Source organism: Pleurodeles waltl, chromosome 10 (genome assembly GCF_031143425.1).
Source record: "Pleurodeles waltl isolate 20211129_DDA chromosome 10, aPleWal1.hap1.20221129, whole genome shotgun sequence".
NCBI classification, from domain to species: domain Eukaryota; kingdom Metazoa; phylum Chordata; class Amphibia; order Caudata; family Salamandridae; genus Pleurodeles; species Pleurodeles waltl.
In genome coordinates, this window is record NC_090449.1 from 543,750,917 (window position 1) to 543,765,827 (window position 14,911).

Here is a 14,911-nt window from a genome sequence, read left to right on the forward strand (position 1 = left end):
TAAAGCCATAGCTTGGGAAAAACGTTGTCCTTATGGCTGTAAGAGAGAACAGGGATGCTGTTTCTCTTGAGTTGGAGCAGGGCAGGGCTGCTGTCCTATGATCTACACACTAGGGCAGGGCTGCTGTCCTAAGAGTTTTGAGGCAGTGCAGGGTTTCTGCACTAAAGTTTCTCTGGGAGGGTTGGAGGGATTCTCCATGTTAGCTAAAATGGTGCTCTTTTCTTCACCAATATTAGTTATCCCACAGAGAGGTACTTTTACCTCAGGGAGTTCAGCTGTGCCAGTTGATGGTTCCCTTGGTACAGGTGCCACCCCAGGAGAGGTTTCTCCCACCATAGGAATGGTATCCTGAATGGCAGGGTGGGTAGGGGATACTGTGATGCCCTTTTTACCTGTTGTTGGAGAAGGATCCTGAGTTTTCAGGCCTGTTCCTCTCCTTTGCTTTTTCATTTCAGCTGAAATGAGAGGAAGCAATCCCTCAGGGATACCCAGCATGGCTGCCTGGGTATGAAACTCTACCTCAGCCCAACCTGAGGTCTCTAGGTCATTACCTAAGAGACAGTCTACAGGTAAGCTAGGTGACACTACCACCTGCTTACGGCCAGTAACTCCACCCCAACTAAGCTGAACTATAGCTAAGGAAAGTAACTTAGTGGAGTTATGGACATCAATAATCTTGTACTGTTGTCCAATGATGTACTGTTCAGGAGACACTAGGTTTTCAGTCACCAAAGTGATATTGACACCTGTGTCCCTGTAGGCCTGGGCCTCAGCACAATTTATTGAAACTGTCTGCCTGTACTTATCCATTGTAAGGGAACAAGCAGCCAGTGTGGCAAGGCCAATGCCACTAGGTGTGACAGTAACTGTCCTGGGACTGACTACCCCAGTTTCTATGATGGACCCATAAGTGAACCCAACTACACCCTTACTTTGACTATTGCCAGCAGTCCCTCCACTATTACCACTACTGCTAGGGGCACTAGAGTTTGATGTATTAGTGGTGGTTGGCTCAGGGGGTTTACCTGGACAGGACTTATCCCCTTGCCTATGTCCTTTATTTTTACACACATATCACCAAGGCTTTTTAATGTGTATGTTGTGAAGAAGTGGAAGAATTTGATTTATCCCCACCCCCTGAAGAGTGTTTAGGATTTGAAGAAGGATCTTTGGTTTTACCCTTATCCCCATGCTTATCCTGAGATTTCTCGCCATCTTTCTTCTTGCCATCCTTGTCACCTCCTGTATGAACTTTTCCGTTCACTCTTCTTCTGACCCACTTGTCTGCCTTCTTTCCCAATTCTTGGGGAGAGGTCAGATCTGAGTCCACTAGGTATTGGTGCAACAAGTCAGACACACAGTTATTCAGAATATGCTCTCTCAGAATAAGATTATACAGGCTTTCATAGTCAGATACCTTACTGCCATGTAACGACCCCTCCAAGGCCTTCACTGAACAGTCCACAAAGTCTGTCCAGTCTTGAGAGGACTCTTTTCTGGTGTCTCTGAACTTAATCCTGTATTGTTCAGTGGTTAAGCCAAATCTATCCAAGAGTGCATCCTTCAAAATTGTAAAAATGTTAGCTTCACTTTCTCTAACAGTAAGGAGCCTATCCTTACCCTTTCCAGTGAAAGATAGCCACAAAATAGCAGCCCACAGCCTTTGAGGGACCCCCTGTACCATACAGGCCCTCTCAAGTGCAGCAAACCACTTTTGATGTCATCACCCTCCTTGTAAGGGGGGGACTATCTTGTGCAGATTCCTGGAATCATGATCTCTAACAGGATTACAATCAGGTATACTGATGCTGCCACCATGGGGTCCTAACCCCAACCTCTGTCTTTCCTTTTCAATGTCTAGGGATTCCCTATCTAAGGCCAGCTGTTGCTGTTTAAGCTTCAGTCTGGTCTCTTCAACCCTAAACTTTTTGAGTTCCTTTTCTAACAAGTTATCCTCAGGGTGGGTGGGTTCGGAATGCTTTGACACAGAAGACAAGTTGGAAACTACAGAGGGGGATCTGTCCCTAACTGACTGAACCCTAGAAACGTGGCCTCTAGGAATAAAGACTGCCCTACTGTGATGGGAGCCTCCATTACTACCAACATTACTGGGTGTCCTGCTAAGGGGCAGACCCTGTTTAGAACCCTCCCCACCCTCCTCAAGGTGTTCCCCTGAGTCAGAATGGGAACCTTCTATTAACCTCTCATCTGATGGGCCTGCTTGGGACTCATCATTCACAATAAGCATGTTAAACAGAAACTCTTTTGTAGGGTTCTTTCCTATCACTAAAGCTCTATCTAAGCAGAGACTCCTTAGGCTCTTGTAATTCAAATTGTCATAAGTTGTATTGACAGTTTTGAGAGCTGAATCTACCACAGACATGATAGCAAAAGGTTTAGAGATAGTGAGAAGGAAGAAAAAGTTTCCGAACTTTTGAAAGAACAGAGAAAAAAACTTTTTCTAACTTTTAAAACACTTTTAAAAGTTTTAGGAAACTTTTCAGAACTTTGTAAAAAGTTTGAGAGAAGAAAAGCAAAACTTTTTGGTTAAGTGTACATACACTAAACTGTTTTGTATATGATTCTCTTATGAAAAGTACACAATGACAAAGTGGTAAGTAGTTACATGTACTTATCCCACCGCTGCACAACCAATGTAGGAGGCAGGCCTGGCTTGTAGTGGGTACCAGAGGTACTTACAACTTGTGCCAGGTTCAGTTATCCCTTATTGGTGTAAAAGATGTGTTTCTAGCAGCTTAGGCTGATAGAAGGTAGCTATGGCAAAGCAGCTTAGGCTGAACTAGGAGACATGTAAAGCTCCTACTCTACCACATGTATCATATGCACAATATTATAAGAAAACACAATACACAGAGTTACTCAAAATAAAGGTACTTTATTTTTATGACAATATGCCAAAAGTATCTCAGTGAGTACCCTCAGTAAGAAGGTAAGTACTATACACAAGTTATATATATACAAACCAAAATTAGGTAAGTAAGAGCAAGAAAAGTAATGCAAACAGTGTAGAATTACACTAGGTTGCAATAGGAGCACATAGGGATAGGGGCAACACAAACCATATTCTCCAAAAGTGGAATGCGAACCACGAATGGACCCCAGACCTATGTGAGCTTGTAGAGGGTCGCTGGGACTGTAAGAAGACAGTGAGGGTTAGAAAAATACCCCACCCCAAGACCCTGAAAAGTAGGAGTAAAGTACACCTACTAAACCCAGAGAGCACAGAAGTCCTGATAGGGGGATTCTGCAGGAATAACACACACTAGCAGTGCACTGACAATGGATTTCCGGACCTGAGTACCTGTAAGACAAGGGGACCAAGTCCAATAGTCGCAACAGTGTCGAGAGTGGGCAGGAGCCCAGGAAATGCCAGTTGAGGTGCAAGGAAGCTGCCACCGGTTGGAAAAGCTTGGAGTTCTGCAAGAAAGAAGAGGACTAGGAACTTTTCCTTTGGCAGACAGATGTCCCACGTCGCGATGAAGCTTGCAGAGGTGTTCCCATGCAGAAAGACTGCAAACAAGCCTTGCTAGTTGCAAGGGTCGCAGTAGAGGTTTTTGGGTGCTGCTGTAGCCCAGGAGGGACCAGGATGTCGCCACTTGGAGGAGGAGACAGAGGGGGCGCACAGCAACTCGGAGAGCCCTCACAGAAGCAGACAGCACCTGCAGAAGTACCCTAACAGGCACTTAGAAGAAAAGTGAACTGGAGTCCACGCAAAGTCACAAAAGGGAGTCCTACGATGCCGGAGGACAAGTCAGAAGGTTGTGCACTGCAGGACAAGAGTGCTGGGGACCCAGGCTTGGTTGTGCACAAAGGAAATCCTGGAAGAGTGCACAGGAGCAGGAGCAGCTGGAAATCATGTAGTACACAGCTTTGCAGTCTAGCGTGGGGAGGCAAGGAGTTACCTCCACCAAACATGGACTGAAGAGTCACTGGACTGTGGGAGTCACTTGGACAGAGTTGCTATGTTCCAGGGACCACGCTCGTCAGGATGAGAGGGGACCCAGAAGACCAGTGTTACAGTCTTTTGGTGCCTGCGTTAGCAGGGGGAAGATTCCGTTGACCCACAGGAGATTTCTTTGGAGCTTCTGGTGCAGGGTGAAGGCAGGCTAACCTTAGAGCATGCACCACCAGGAAACAGTCGAGAAAGCCGTCGGGAGTAGGTGCTACAATGTTGCTGGTAGTCGTCTTGCTACTTTGTTGCAGTTTTGCAGGTGTCCTGGAGCAGTCAGCGGTCGATCCTTGGTAGAAGGTGAAGAGGGAGATGCAGAGGAACTCTGGTGAGCTCTTGCATTCGTTATCTGAAGAATTCCCCTAAGCAGAGACCCTAAATGGCCAGAAAAGGAGGTTTGGCTACCAAGTTAGGAGGATTGGCTACCAAGAGAGGTAAGAGCCTATCAGAAGGAGCCTCTGATGTCACCTGCTGGCACTGGCCACACAGAGAAGTCCACTGTGCTCCCAACACCTCTGTTTCCAAGATGGCAGAGGTCTGGGACACACTGGAGGAGCTCTGGGCACCTCCCCTGGGAGGTACTGGTCAGGGGAGTGGTCACTCCCCTTTCCTTTGTCCAGTTTCGCACCAGAGCAGGGCTGGGGGATCCCTGAACCGGTGTAGACTGGCTTATGTAGAGATGGGCAACATCTGTGCCCATCAAAGCATTTCCAGAGGCTGGGGGAGGCTACTCCTCCCCAGCCCTTCACACCTATTTCCAAAGAGAGAGGGTGTAACACCCTCTCTCAGAGGAAATCCTTTGTTCTGCCTTCCTTGGCCAGGGCTGCCTGGCCCCCAGGAGGGCAGAAACCTGTCTGAGGGGTTGGCAGCAGCAGCAGCTGCAGTGGAGACTCCGGAAAGGCAGTTTGGCAGTACCCGGGTTCTGTGCTAGAGACCCGGGGGATCATGGAATTTTCCCCCCAATACCAGAATGGTATTGGGGGACAATTCCATGATCTTAGACATGTTACATGGCCATGTTCGGAGTTACCATTGTGACCTATGTATAGTGTCCCCGCACTCACAAAGTCCAGGGAATTTGCCCTGAACGATGTTGGGGCACCTTGACTAGTGCCAGGGTGCCCACACACTAAGTAACTTTGCACCCAACCTTCACCAGGTGAAGGTTAGACATATAGGTGACTTATAAGTTACTTATGTGCAATGGTAAATGGCTGTGAAATAACATGGACGTTATTTCACGAGGGCTGCAGTGGCAGGCCTGTGTATGAATTGTCTGAGCTCCCTATGGGTGGCAAAAGAAATGCTGCAGCCCATAGGGATCTCCTGGAACCCCAATACCCTGGGTACTTAAGTACCATATACAAGGGAATTATATGGGTGTACCAGTGTGCCAATGAGAATTGGTAAATTTAGTCACCAGCCTGTTAGTGACAAATTTGAAAAGCAGAGAGAGCATAACCACTGAGGTTCTGGTTAGCAGAGCCTCAGTGAGACAGTTAGGCACCACACAGGGAACACATATAGGCCACAAACGTATGAGCACTGGGGTCCTGGCTAGCAGGATCCCAGTGACACATAACAAAAACACTGACAACATAGGTTCTTCACTATGGGCACTGGGCCCTGGCTGGCAGGATCCCAGTGAGACAATGAAAACACCCTGACACATACTCACAAACAGGCCAAAAGTGGGGGTAACAAGGCTAGAAAGAGGTTACTTTCCTACACCAAAACTGACAGCCACTTTAACACTCCGACTGCCACGGCGGTACAAACAAACAGCATGGCAGTCACCGCCAACAGACAGGCAGAAGACAATGTACCGCCCACTGTATTATGAGAGGCCAAACCGCCACCTTTTCCGGGGCGGAACCAACGCGAATAAAAACACGGTGGAAACAGGACTTGGAAGGGAAAACACTCACCTCTACACAACCCACGAGGAACAAGGACTCCATGGAGCCAGAACTCCAAATCCTCTCTGCGATAGTATTTCTGCTCCTCTACCAGGAGCACGAACGACGGCGGCGGCGACCACAGTGAGTCCTGCACCTACAACACAGGGGAGGGGGGAGGGAAAAGAGAGTGACACACACACGCAACATGCAACACCCCCACCCTCACCCACAACAACATACACACTAATACATGCTGCAACATTTCATTTACACCCCCCAACCCCCTCCGGAAGAACGCAATGACAAAAGGAAATGAGTTGAACGATTGTAATCATGAAAAATCCATAAGTGAAAACTTGAAATATAGTATAAACAATTATGTACAACAACTATACAAGTCCGGATAGTGCACCAGTCCGTGGACCACTGGGCCCAAAATGCATGGGCGAGACCTACACTCGATACCAGACTCCAAATGGAGAGAGCACTGCTGGGGCATCAGATCGAAATGAAACAGGCACCTCAGGGGGAAGAGAAGGGGGGGCACCTCAGCCGGATGAGTGCACGACGCCAGCCCCACGAGGGGGCTCCATGCCCATTGATGTATCCTGGGGAGTGCAAAGCCACAGTCTCTCAAGTCTCTCCAGTGGGTGGGTTGCCCACTGCTTTATCCTGGGGAGTGCAAAGCCACAGTCTCTCAAGTCTCTCAAGTCTCTCCAGTGGGTGGGTTGCCCACTGCTTTATCCTGGGGAGTGCAGAGCCACAGTCTCTCAAGTCTCTCCAGTGGGTGGGTTGCCCACTGCTTTATCCTGGGAAATGCAAAGCCACTGCCTCTCAAGTCTCTCCAGTGGGTGGGTTGCCCACTGCTTTATCCTGGGGAGTGCAAGGCCACAGTCTCTCAAGTGGATAACAGTCTCCACTGGTTCTGGAGGGGGCTTTGTGCCCAGAGTGCTTCATCCTGCCTAGGACTGAGGTAGTGGATGTGATACTCCACTGGTTCTGGAGGGGGCTTTGTGCCCAGAGTGCTTCATCCTGCCAAGGACTGAAGTAGTGGATGTTATACTCCACTGGTTCTGGAGGGGACTTTGTGCCCAGAGTGCTTCATCCTGTCAAGGACTGAGGTAGTGGATGTGACACTCCACTGATGGTGGTGCAACATGCAAGCTGCCCAGGCTCTTGGAACTGACCACCAGCCTCGGACAACTGACCACTGGGGATGGCAGCAATGTCTGCGGTGGTGCCACTGGCTCAGGATGTCGCGGGGCCACTGGCGGTGCTGGCGGCGGTGTCAGTCGCGGCGGTGCTTGCGAATGCCTCAGTGGAATAGGTGCTGGCGGCGGCCCCAGTGGAATCTGTGCTGGCGGTGGCCTATGTGGAATCGGTGCTGGTGGCGGGCTCAGTGACTGCGGTGCTGGTGGCGGGCTCAGTGATTGCGGTGCTGGTGGCGGGCTCAGTGACTGCGGTGCTGGTGACGGGCTCAGTGACTGCGGTGCTGGTGGCGGGCTCAGTGTCTGCGGTGCTGGCGGTGGTCTCTGTGGCGGCGGTGCAGGTGGCGTTGCTCGTGGCGGTCTTGTCCGCCATGCAGGTTGGCGTCGACGTGGACCTGCCCTTGATTTTCTGGCCCTTCCCCACCTTGGATGGGGGCACAGCTGTCTTGCCACTTTCCACTTTTGTTTTGCCTGAGCCCTTGGTGGCAGGTGTTTTTGCCTTCTTCCTCCAGGATGTGGGCAACTTTTTGACTTTTGGAGGTGGCGGAATGTCCTTGCCCTTGCTCCGTGGGACACTGGCAGCCCTGTTGCTTGGCACACTCCAAAATCCCACTATTGCTTGCACCACTGTGCCGGGTGATGTGGTGGCTAAGGTGCTAAGTTGGTACCTGGAAAGGCGGGCCCTAGAGGACGGACGGGGGGGAGGTGTAGGGAAGAGGTCAAAATTTGATAGGAAAAGCTTTTTAGACACACTGGGACAGTAGATGGAGGGGGTTTGGGAGTGGAGGAAGAGGTAGTGGATGTAGGAGGTGTACGTTTGCTGACTTTGGGTGAAGGTTCATGGGCTGGAGGCTGTTGTGAGGTGGATGGCTGTTTGGTGGGTGTGTGGCTGCGTTTGAGTACTTTGGGAGGAGGGCTCACAGACACACTGGGAGAGGACATGGGGATGTGTGAATGGTAGTGGGGGTGGTGATTGCACGTGAGTGGTGTGTGGTGATGGGCATGCTGGTGATGGAGGTAGTGGCTGAAGATGTAGTGCATGCAGGTGTGAGTGGAGATGAGACAGGGAGGGATGAGGGAGACGTGGAGGAGGGGGACACAGTGGAGGCAGTGGATGTTGGTATGTGTGCATGGGTATGATACTTGTGTGAGTGCCTGTGGGATGTGTGGTGCTTATGTTTGCCTGAGCCACCCTTGTGTGTTGATGTGTGTGCATGCTGGTCTGATGGTGTGCTTGGGATAGACTGAGGTACAGGGGATTGAGTCTGGGTGGAGGAAGTTGGAGGTGGGAGGCTGGACACAGGGACAATGGCTGACACCAGTGCAGAGGCCAGAGCCTGAAATGCTTGCTGTTGGGCTGCCTGGCCAGAATGAATGCCCTCCAGGTATGCATTTGTTTGTTGCAACTGCTTCTCTCCACCCTGGATGGCATTCAGAATGGTAGACTGCCCAACAGTGAGGGATCTCAGGAGGTCAATAGCCTCCTCACTGAGGGAAGCAGGGCTGACTGGGGGAGGGCCTGAGGTGCCTGGGGGGAAGGAGATGCCCACCCTACTGGGTGAGCGGGCATGGGACACACGCTGAGGGGCTGCGGGGAGGGTGGTGCTGGTAGGGGGTGGCACCTGTACCTATTGATGTGGGGGGCACAGAGGGGCCCACCACCGCAAGGGAGCTCCCATCAGAGGAGGAGTCGCTGTCGCTGATGTCACCTCCTGTCGCCGCCGTGGAGCTCCCCTCACCCTCCGTCCCACTGGTGGCTTCAGACTCCGTTGTCTCGCCCTCCAGGGCCATGAGGGATGCAGCTCCCTCCTGCTCCGGTGAAACTGCTCCTCTGTTTGATGATGCTAATGCACACAAGAACAGGGAGAGCAGAAAAAGTGGGGGGGAGACAGAAGAAAGACATGTTCAGTGCATGCAGTACTGCTACCGTTGGCAGACACTACAGACACAGCAGCCCTCTCCACTACACCATGCACTTAGAGTTCCCTAATTAATCACAGGGACATGGGGTACAAGGCCTATGCCCGATTGCTGCACACATGGAAGTCACAGGAGCCTGACTAGGTGTAGATGGCTCTTACCATCGTGGGGCTGGGGTGCCACGTAGCCTGCCTCACGAAGGGACCTTGCCTACAAAACTCACCCTGGCCTATGGGAACCCACAGCCCACCTCCCCCACCCAGACACCTCGTAATGCTCGCAGAGTCAGATGTGAATGTACTCACCCCCTAGTGGCTGCTGTGATGCCCTCAAGCTCCCATCCAACTCTGGACATGCCACCGCCAGGATCTGGAACATCAGGAGGGTCATGGTGCGACGGGCATCCCTCCCACCCACGTTGGGAGGCCATCCCCAGCTGGGCCTCTGCCGTCTTCTTGCTCTAGCAGCGAATGTCCTCCCATCCTTTCCGGCAGTGAGTGCTCTGTCGGTTGTGGACCCCCAGGGTCCGGACGTCCTTTGGCGATGGCACGCCAAATATCCTTCTTCTGGTGGGCGCTGTCCTAGAGGAATAGTACAGGGGAAAAGGATCATCTTTAACCGTCCGGACCGTCACAGTCATTGACCCACGTTCCCACCCTTGCCCTGACGCACATACACTCACCACCCGCTCATGCAGGCCTCAGTCCCTTCCCCCGTATCTTCCATCCACACCACTCCAAACAGGCATTGCCCATACAGCATGCTCACAGTGTGCTCACCTGTTTGTCTGGAGGACCGTAGAGTAGCGGGTACTGGGGGAGAACCCCATCCACTAACTTCTCCAACTCCTCCAAAGTGAAGGCAGGGGCCCTTTCCCCAGACACATGAGCCATCGTCGCTTCCAGACTGAGGTCACAGCAGCACTTGCAGTGTAGGTCCTCTCCTGTCGAAGGTCAAGTATCAAGTGAGTGAACAGACAGAAAATGGCGGTCACGTCCGCGGCGGTGCGTACCGTCACTGCCGGCGTACATCATCATTGGCTCCTGGGACCCATAGGGTCCAATGTTATCCAATGCAGGATTGCGCCGTGGATTTCGACCGCCTACCACGACGGAGTACCTCATATCCCCTTGTCCCACCTTACAGGTCAGGCAGCCGCCATTTCAGGGGCCACATGGCATTAATTTTAAATGCGTCACACCTATCTAGGCCTTGCATACACACAGTAACTGGCACATTGTGGATTGACAAATGTGTGCAATAAATTCTTTTTTTAATACCTCAGTGTTGGCTGACTCTGTACTCGCTGTTCTCGTCCATAGGGCACGTCCGCTGGGGCAGATGAGGAGATGGCGGCATCCTCCGGTGTAGAGACCGCTGGTGGACCTGTCGACAATGGTAGACAGACACATTATTATCACTTACAGACTTGATCGTGCCACAATCCAGGAACTGTGTGCCCAGTTGGAGCCAGACCTGATTTCAGCTATCCGCCATCCCACAGGAATCCCCCCTCTAGTGCAGGTCCTGTCAGTACTCCATTTCCTGGCAAGTGGGTCTTTTCAAACTACAGTGGCCATTGCATCAGGGATGTCCCAGCCTATGTTCTCAAACGTGTTGTCCAGAGTGTTGTCTGCCCTGCTGAAACACATGCACAGCTACATCGTTTTCCCTCAGGTGGAGGATTTGCCCACAGGGAAAGGTGACTTCTATGCCCTGGGACATATCCCCTACATCGTAGGTGCCATTGATGGGACACATGTGGCATTGGTAACCCTCCCTGCAGGAGTGAACAGGTATACAGAACCAGAAAGAGCTACCATTCGATGAATGTGCAGATGGTGTGTTTGGCCGACCAGTACATCTCCCATGTGAATGCCAAGTTTCCAGGCTCAGTGCATGACGCTTACATTTTGAGGAATAGCAGCATCCCTTATGTGATGGGGTAACTCCAGAGGCACCATGTGTGGCTAATAGGTGAGGACAAGGACCCTATACCGTGTGAATGATTATCTGGGTCTGGGGTTGTCCCTAAGGGTTAGTGTGTGTCTAACAGTTGTCCCTCGACATTTACAGGTGACTCTGGTTACCCCAACCTCTCATGGCTACTGACCCCAGTGAGAAATCCCAGGACAAGGGCAGAGGAACGCTACAATGAGGCACATGGGCGAACTAGGAGAGTGATCGAAAGGACCTTCGGCCTCCTGAAGGCCAGATTCCGGTGCCTCCATTTGACAGGTGGCTCTCTCTACTACTCACCAAAGAATGTGTGCAGATCATCGTGGCCTGCTCTATGCTGCACAACCTGGCTTTGCGACGACAGGTGCCTTTTCTGCAGGAGGATGGTCCAGAAGGAGGTCTTGTGGCAGCTGTGGAGCCTGTGAACAGTGAAGAAGAGGAGGCAGAAGAAGAGGATATCGACAACAGAAACAACGTTATCCAGCAATACTTCCAGTGAGACACAGGTAAGAAGACATCACTGCCTCCTACATCTCATACAATTGTTAGACCTATCATATGTCTGTCACTTTCACCCAGTGTATAGACCCTGACTTGTCACTTTGCATTTCAATTTCACAAATGAGGTTCCCACTGTGTGACCTCTGCTATATTACCTCATATACTAAAGCTGTGTGACATAGGTATGTTGACAACACAATGGACATTGCTATTTTCCTTAGTTATCGCAAATACACATTTGTGAAAGCACAGACTGACTCCAGATTGATTTGTGATTCAAGGGTGTTCATTTAAGTGCAAAATAGTGGAGGGGGTTGTAAAATGGTCAGGAGTGATGGTGGAGGAATGTCCATGGCAGAGTCCAGTTATTAGTCTCACAGGTGCAATGTCCAAAGGGGCATAGGAAGTGGAGCTAGGGCAGTTTAAGGATGGACAGGGTGATGAAGTGGGACAGAAGGATGACATTCAGGGAGGTCTCATTTCTTGGCGGGGGTCTTAGCATTGTTCTCTGTCTTTGTCCTGGATCTCAGGGACTGTTTGTGGGGTGGTTCTCCATCTGCAGGGGGTGGGGTGCTGGTGTCGTGGTCCTGTGGCGGTGCCTCCTGTCCACTAGTGCCGGCGGAGGTGGTGGGCAGTTCATCATCGAGGCTAGTGTCAGGGCCCCTTGTTGTGCCACAGTGTCCCTCTTGGTGTTCAATAGGTGGTTCAGCACCCCTTCAATGGTGACCAGGGTGGTATTGATGGACTTGAGTTCCTCCCTGATCCCCAAATACTGTTCCTCCTGCAGCCGCTGGGTCTCCTGAAACTTGGCCAGTACCGTTGCCATCGTCTTCTGGGAATGATGATGCGCTCCCATGATGTCGGAGAGGGCCTCGTTGAGAGTGGGTTCCCTGGGCCTGACCTCCCCCTGTCGCACAGCAGTCCTCCCAGTTCCCCGGTTTCCCTGTTCCTCTGTCCCCTGAACCGTGTGCCCACTGCCCCCAGGTCCCTGATGTTCTTGGGTTGGTGGGTTTGCCTGGGTTCCCTGTAGTGGTGGACACACTGCTGCTTGACGTGTCCTGGGGACAGAGGTATGGGCCCACTGGGTGGGTGCTGTGCTGGTGTTTCCTGAGGGGGGAGGCTCAGTGGTGGCATGTGTCAGTGTGTGGGGAACCGACTGTCCCGAGGTCCCTGATGGGCCGGGCTGGTCATCTAGATCTAGTTGGACAGAGCTGCTGTCATCACTGTGGGCCTCTTTTGTGGGGGGGGGAGTGGACATGTCTGGAACCTCCTGTCCGGTGACATTGGGTAGGGGTCCGGCAGGGGTGTAAAGGCATGATTATTGCATCTGTGTGTGCCATTGTGTGCAATGGGTGGGTGACCCTGTACACCAGTGCTTGCATTCTTGTCTGCGACCTTGTGTGACATTTGATTTGGGGATCTGTGTGGGGATCTGTAGTGGACATGCTTTGGTGATGGGTGTCCATGCTTTGGTGTTGCTTGCAGGGCTTGGTATTGGGATGTGTGGGTTGTGATAGTGGGGCATATGTGAGGTGTTGGAGTGATGGGGGTGAGGGTGAGGGTGGGGTATGTGATAGCATGCAGGTAGGGTGGGGGATGTAATAGTTAAGATTTGACTTACCAGAGTCCATTCCTCCTGCTACTCCTGCGAGGCCCTCAGGATGCAGTATAGCCAAGACCTGCTTCTTCCATGTTGTTAGTTGTGGGGGAGGAGGTGGGGGTCCGCCGCCAGTCCTCTGAACTGCAATCTGGTATCTTGAGACCACGGAACGCACCTTCCCCCGTGGGTCATTCCACCTCTTCCTGATGTCATCCCGTGTTCTTGGGTGCTGTCCCACTGCGTTGACCCTGTCTATGATTCTGCGCCATAGCTCCATCTTCCTAGCTATGGAGGTGTGCTGCACCTGTGATCCGAATAGCTGTGGCTCTGGACGATTTCCTCCCCCATGACCCTTAGATCCTCCTCAGAGAACCTGGGGTGTCTTTGCGGTGCCATGGTGTGGTGTGGGGATGTGTTTGTGTGTGTTGTGTGAGGTGCGTGGATGTTGTGTGAGTGATGGTGTTGTGTGCCGGTTGATGCTAGTTTGTTAATGGTGGTGTCTCTCTCTGTGCTTCGTTCTCAATTTTTGTCGTAGGGGTTTGTGGGTGATGTGGGTGTGTGTTTTATATTGTATTGGGTGTGTGGGAGTGATGTGTGTATGTGTATCAGGTGTGTGTATTTTGAATTGTCCAATGTGGTTGTGTTTTGTAAATGTGTGCGTATTTTTAACGCGGCGGTGAGTACCGCTAATGGAGTACCGCGGTTGAAAGACCGCCACGTGGATTCGTGGGTTGTGATAGTGTGGGCGTATACCTATTGGCGTGACGGTGGAGGTTTTGTTATCGCCAGTTTATCACTGACCTTTGGTGTAGCAGACTTGTGTGGGTGTCTGGATTCTGGCAGGTTCCGGCCTGTGGGTCGTAATAGCTGTAGCGGAATTCCGCCGCCGCAGCGGTGGGTAGGCGGTCTTCTGCACGGCGGTAAGCGGGATTTACTGCCAATTTTGTAATGAGGGCCATAGTCTTTCTGCTCCCCCTCGTGGGCAGTTAGGATAATTACCCCCAATCCACCTGAGGGGGCAGAGAGCCCACTAGTCACCAGGGAAAAGAATTAGAGGGGTAGGGGCTGCCACCCCAATGGACATGCTTATTTACTCACCCCAGCTCAAAGGGGTAACAGTCTTTCTCTCCCCCTGCGGACTAAAGCATCTTATCCCAAAGGCAAGCAAGAGGACATTTGACTGTTTTTGGTTTTGATTTTACATATGGGCCAAGAGAGCTTGGCTATTTCCCAATATTGTCCCACTTGCAATGGTGAGTGGCTGCAGTTTTTGGACTTGGGTACACTACCACCTGGAAAAAAACTCCAGACCCAGACACTTCTGAAACTAACCAACTGAGGGAGTCCAGGGTAGTGTGCTTCCATAGCACTTCACACCATTTTTTACCCACAATGCCCTGCACACCTCCACATTTGCCTGAAATCACACATGTTCCCTACATTTCTGTGATGGAAACTTCTGGAATCCACAAAAATTCTACCATCAGGCATTGCCACATCTGTATCGATAAAATGTCTGCTCCACTTGTGTGGGTGCCCAAAGCAGAGTCAGCCTAAAAATCTAGGAAAAAACTGCCCTCTTGGACCCACTTTAGTTCCCCTTCGATTTCGACATGTGTTTGTCCCTTCCCTGTAGCAGGCACTTGGCCCGCCTACACAAGTGAGGGACCATTTTTATAGAGAGACCAGGGGGAATGCTGGTCGGTAGGAAATTTGTGCAGGTGCATGGATCCCACACAGATCCGTCTGTTACATTTCCCTGGGTACCGGCTGAGCTAGGTCCCAAAATCCACAGCTAGGCACATTGCAATAAAAGGGTCAGTTTTGGATAGAAAACGTGATGTATTCATGT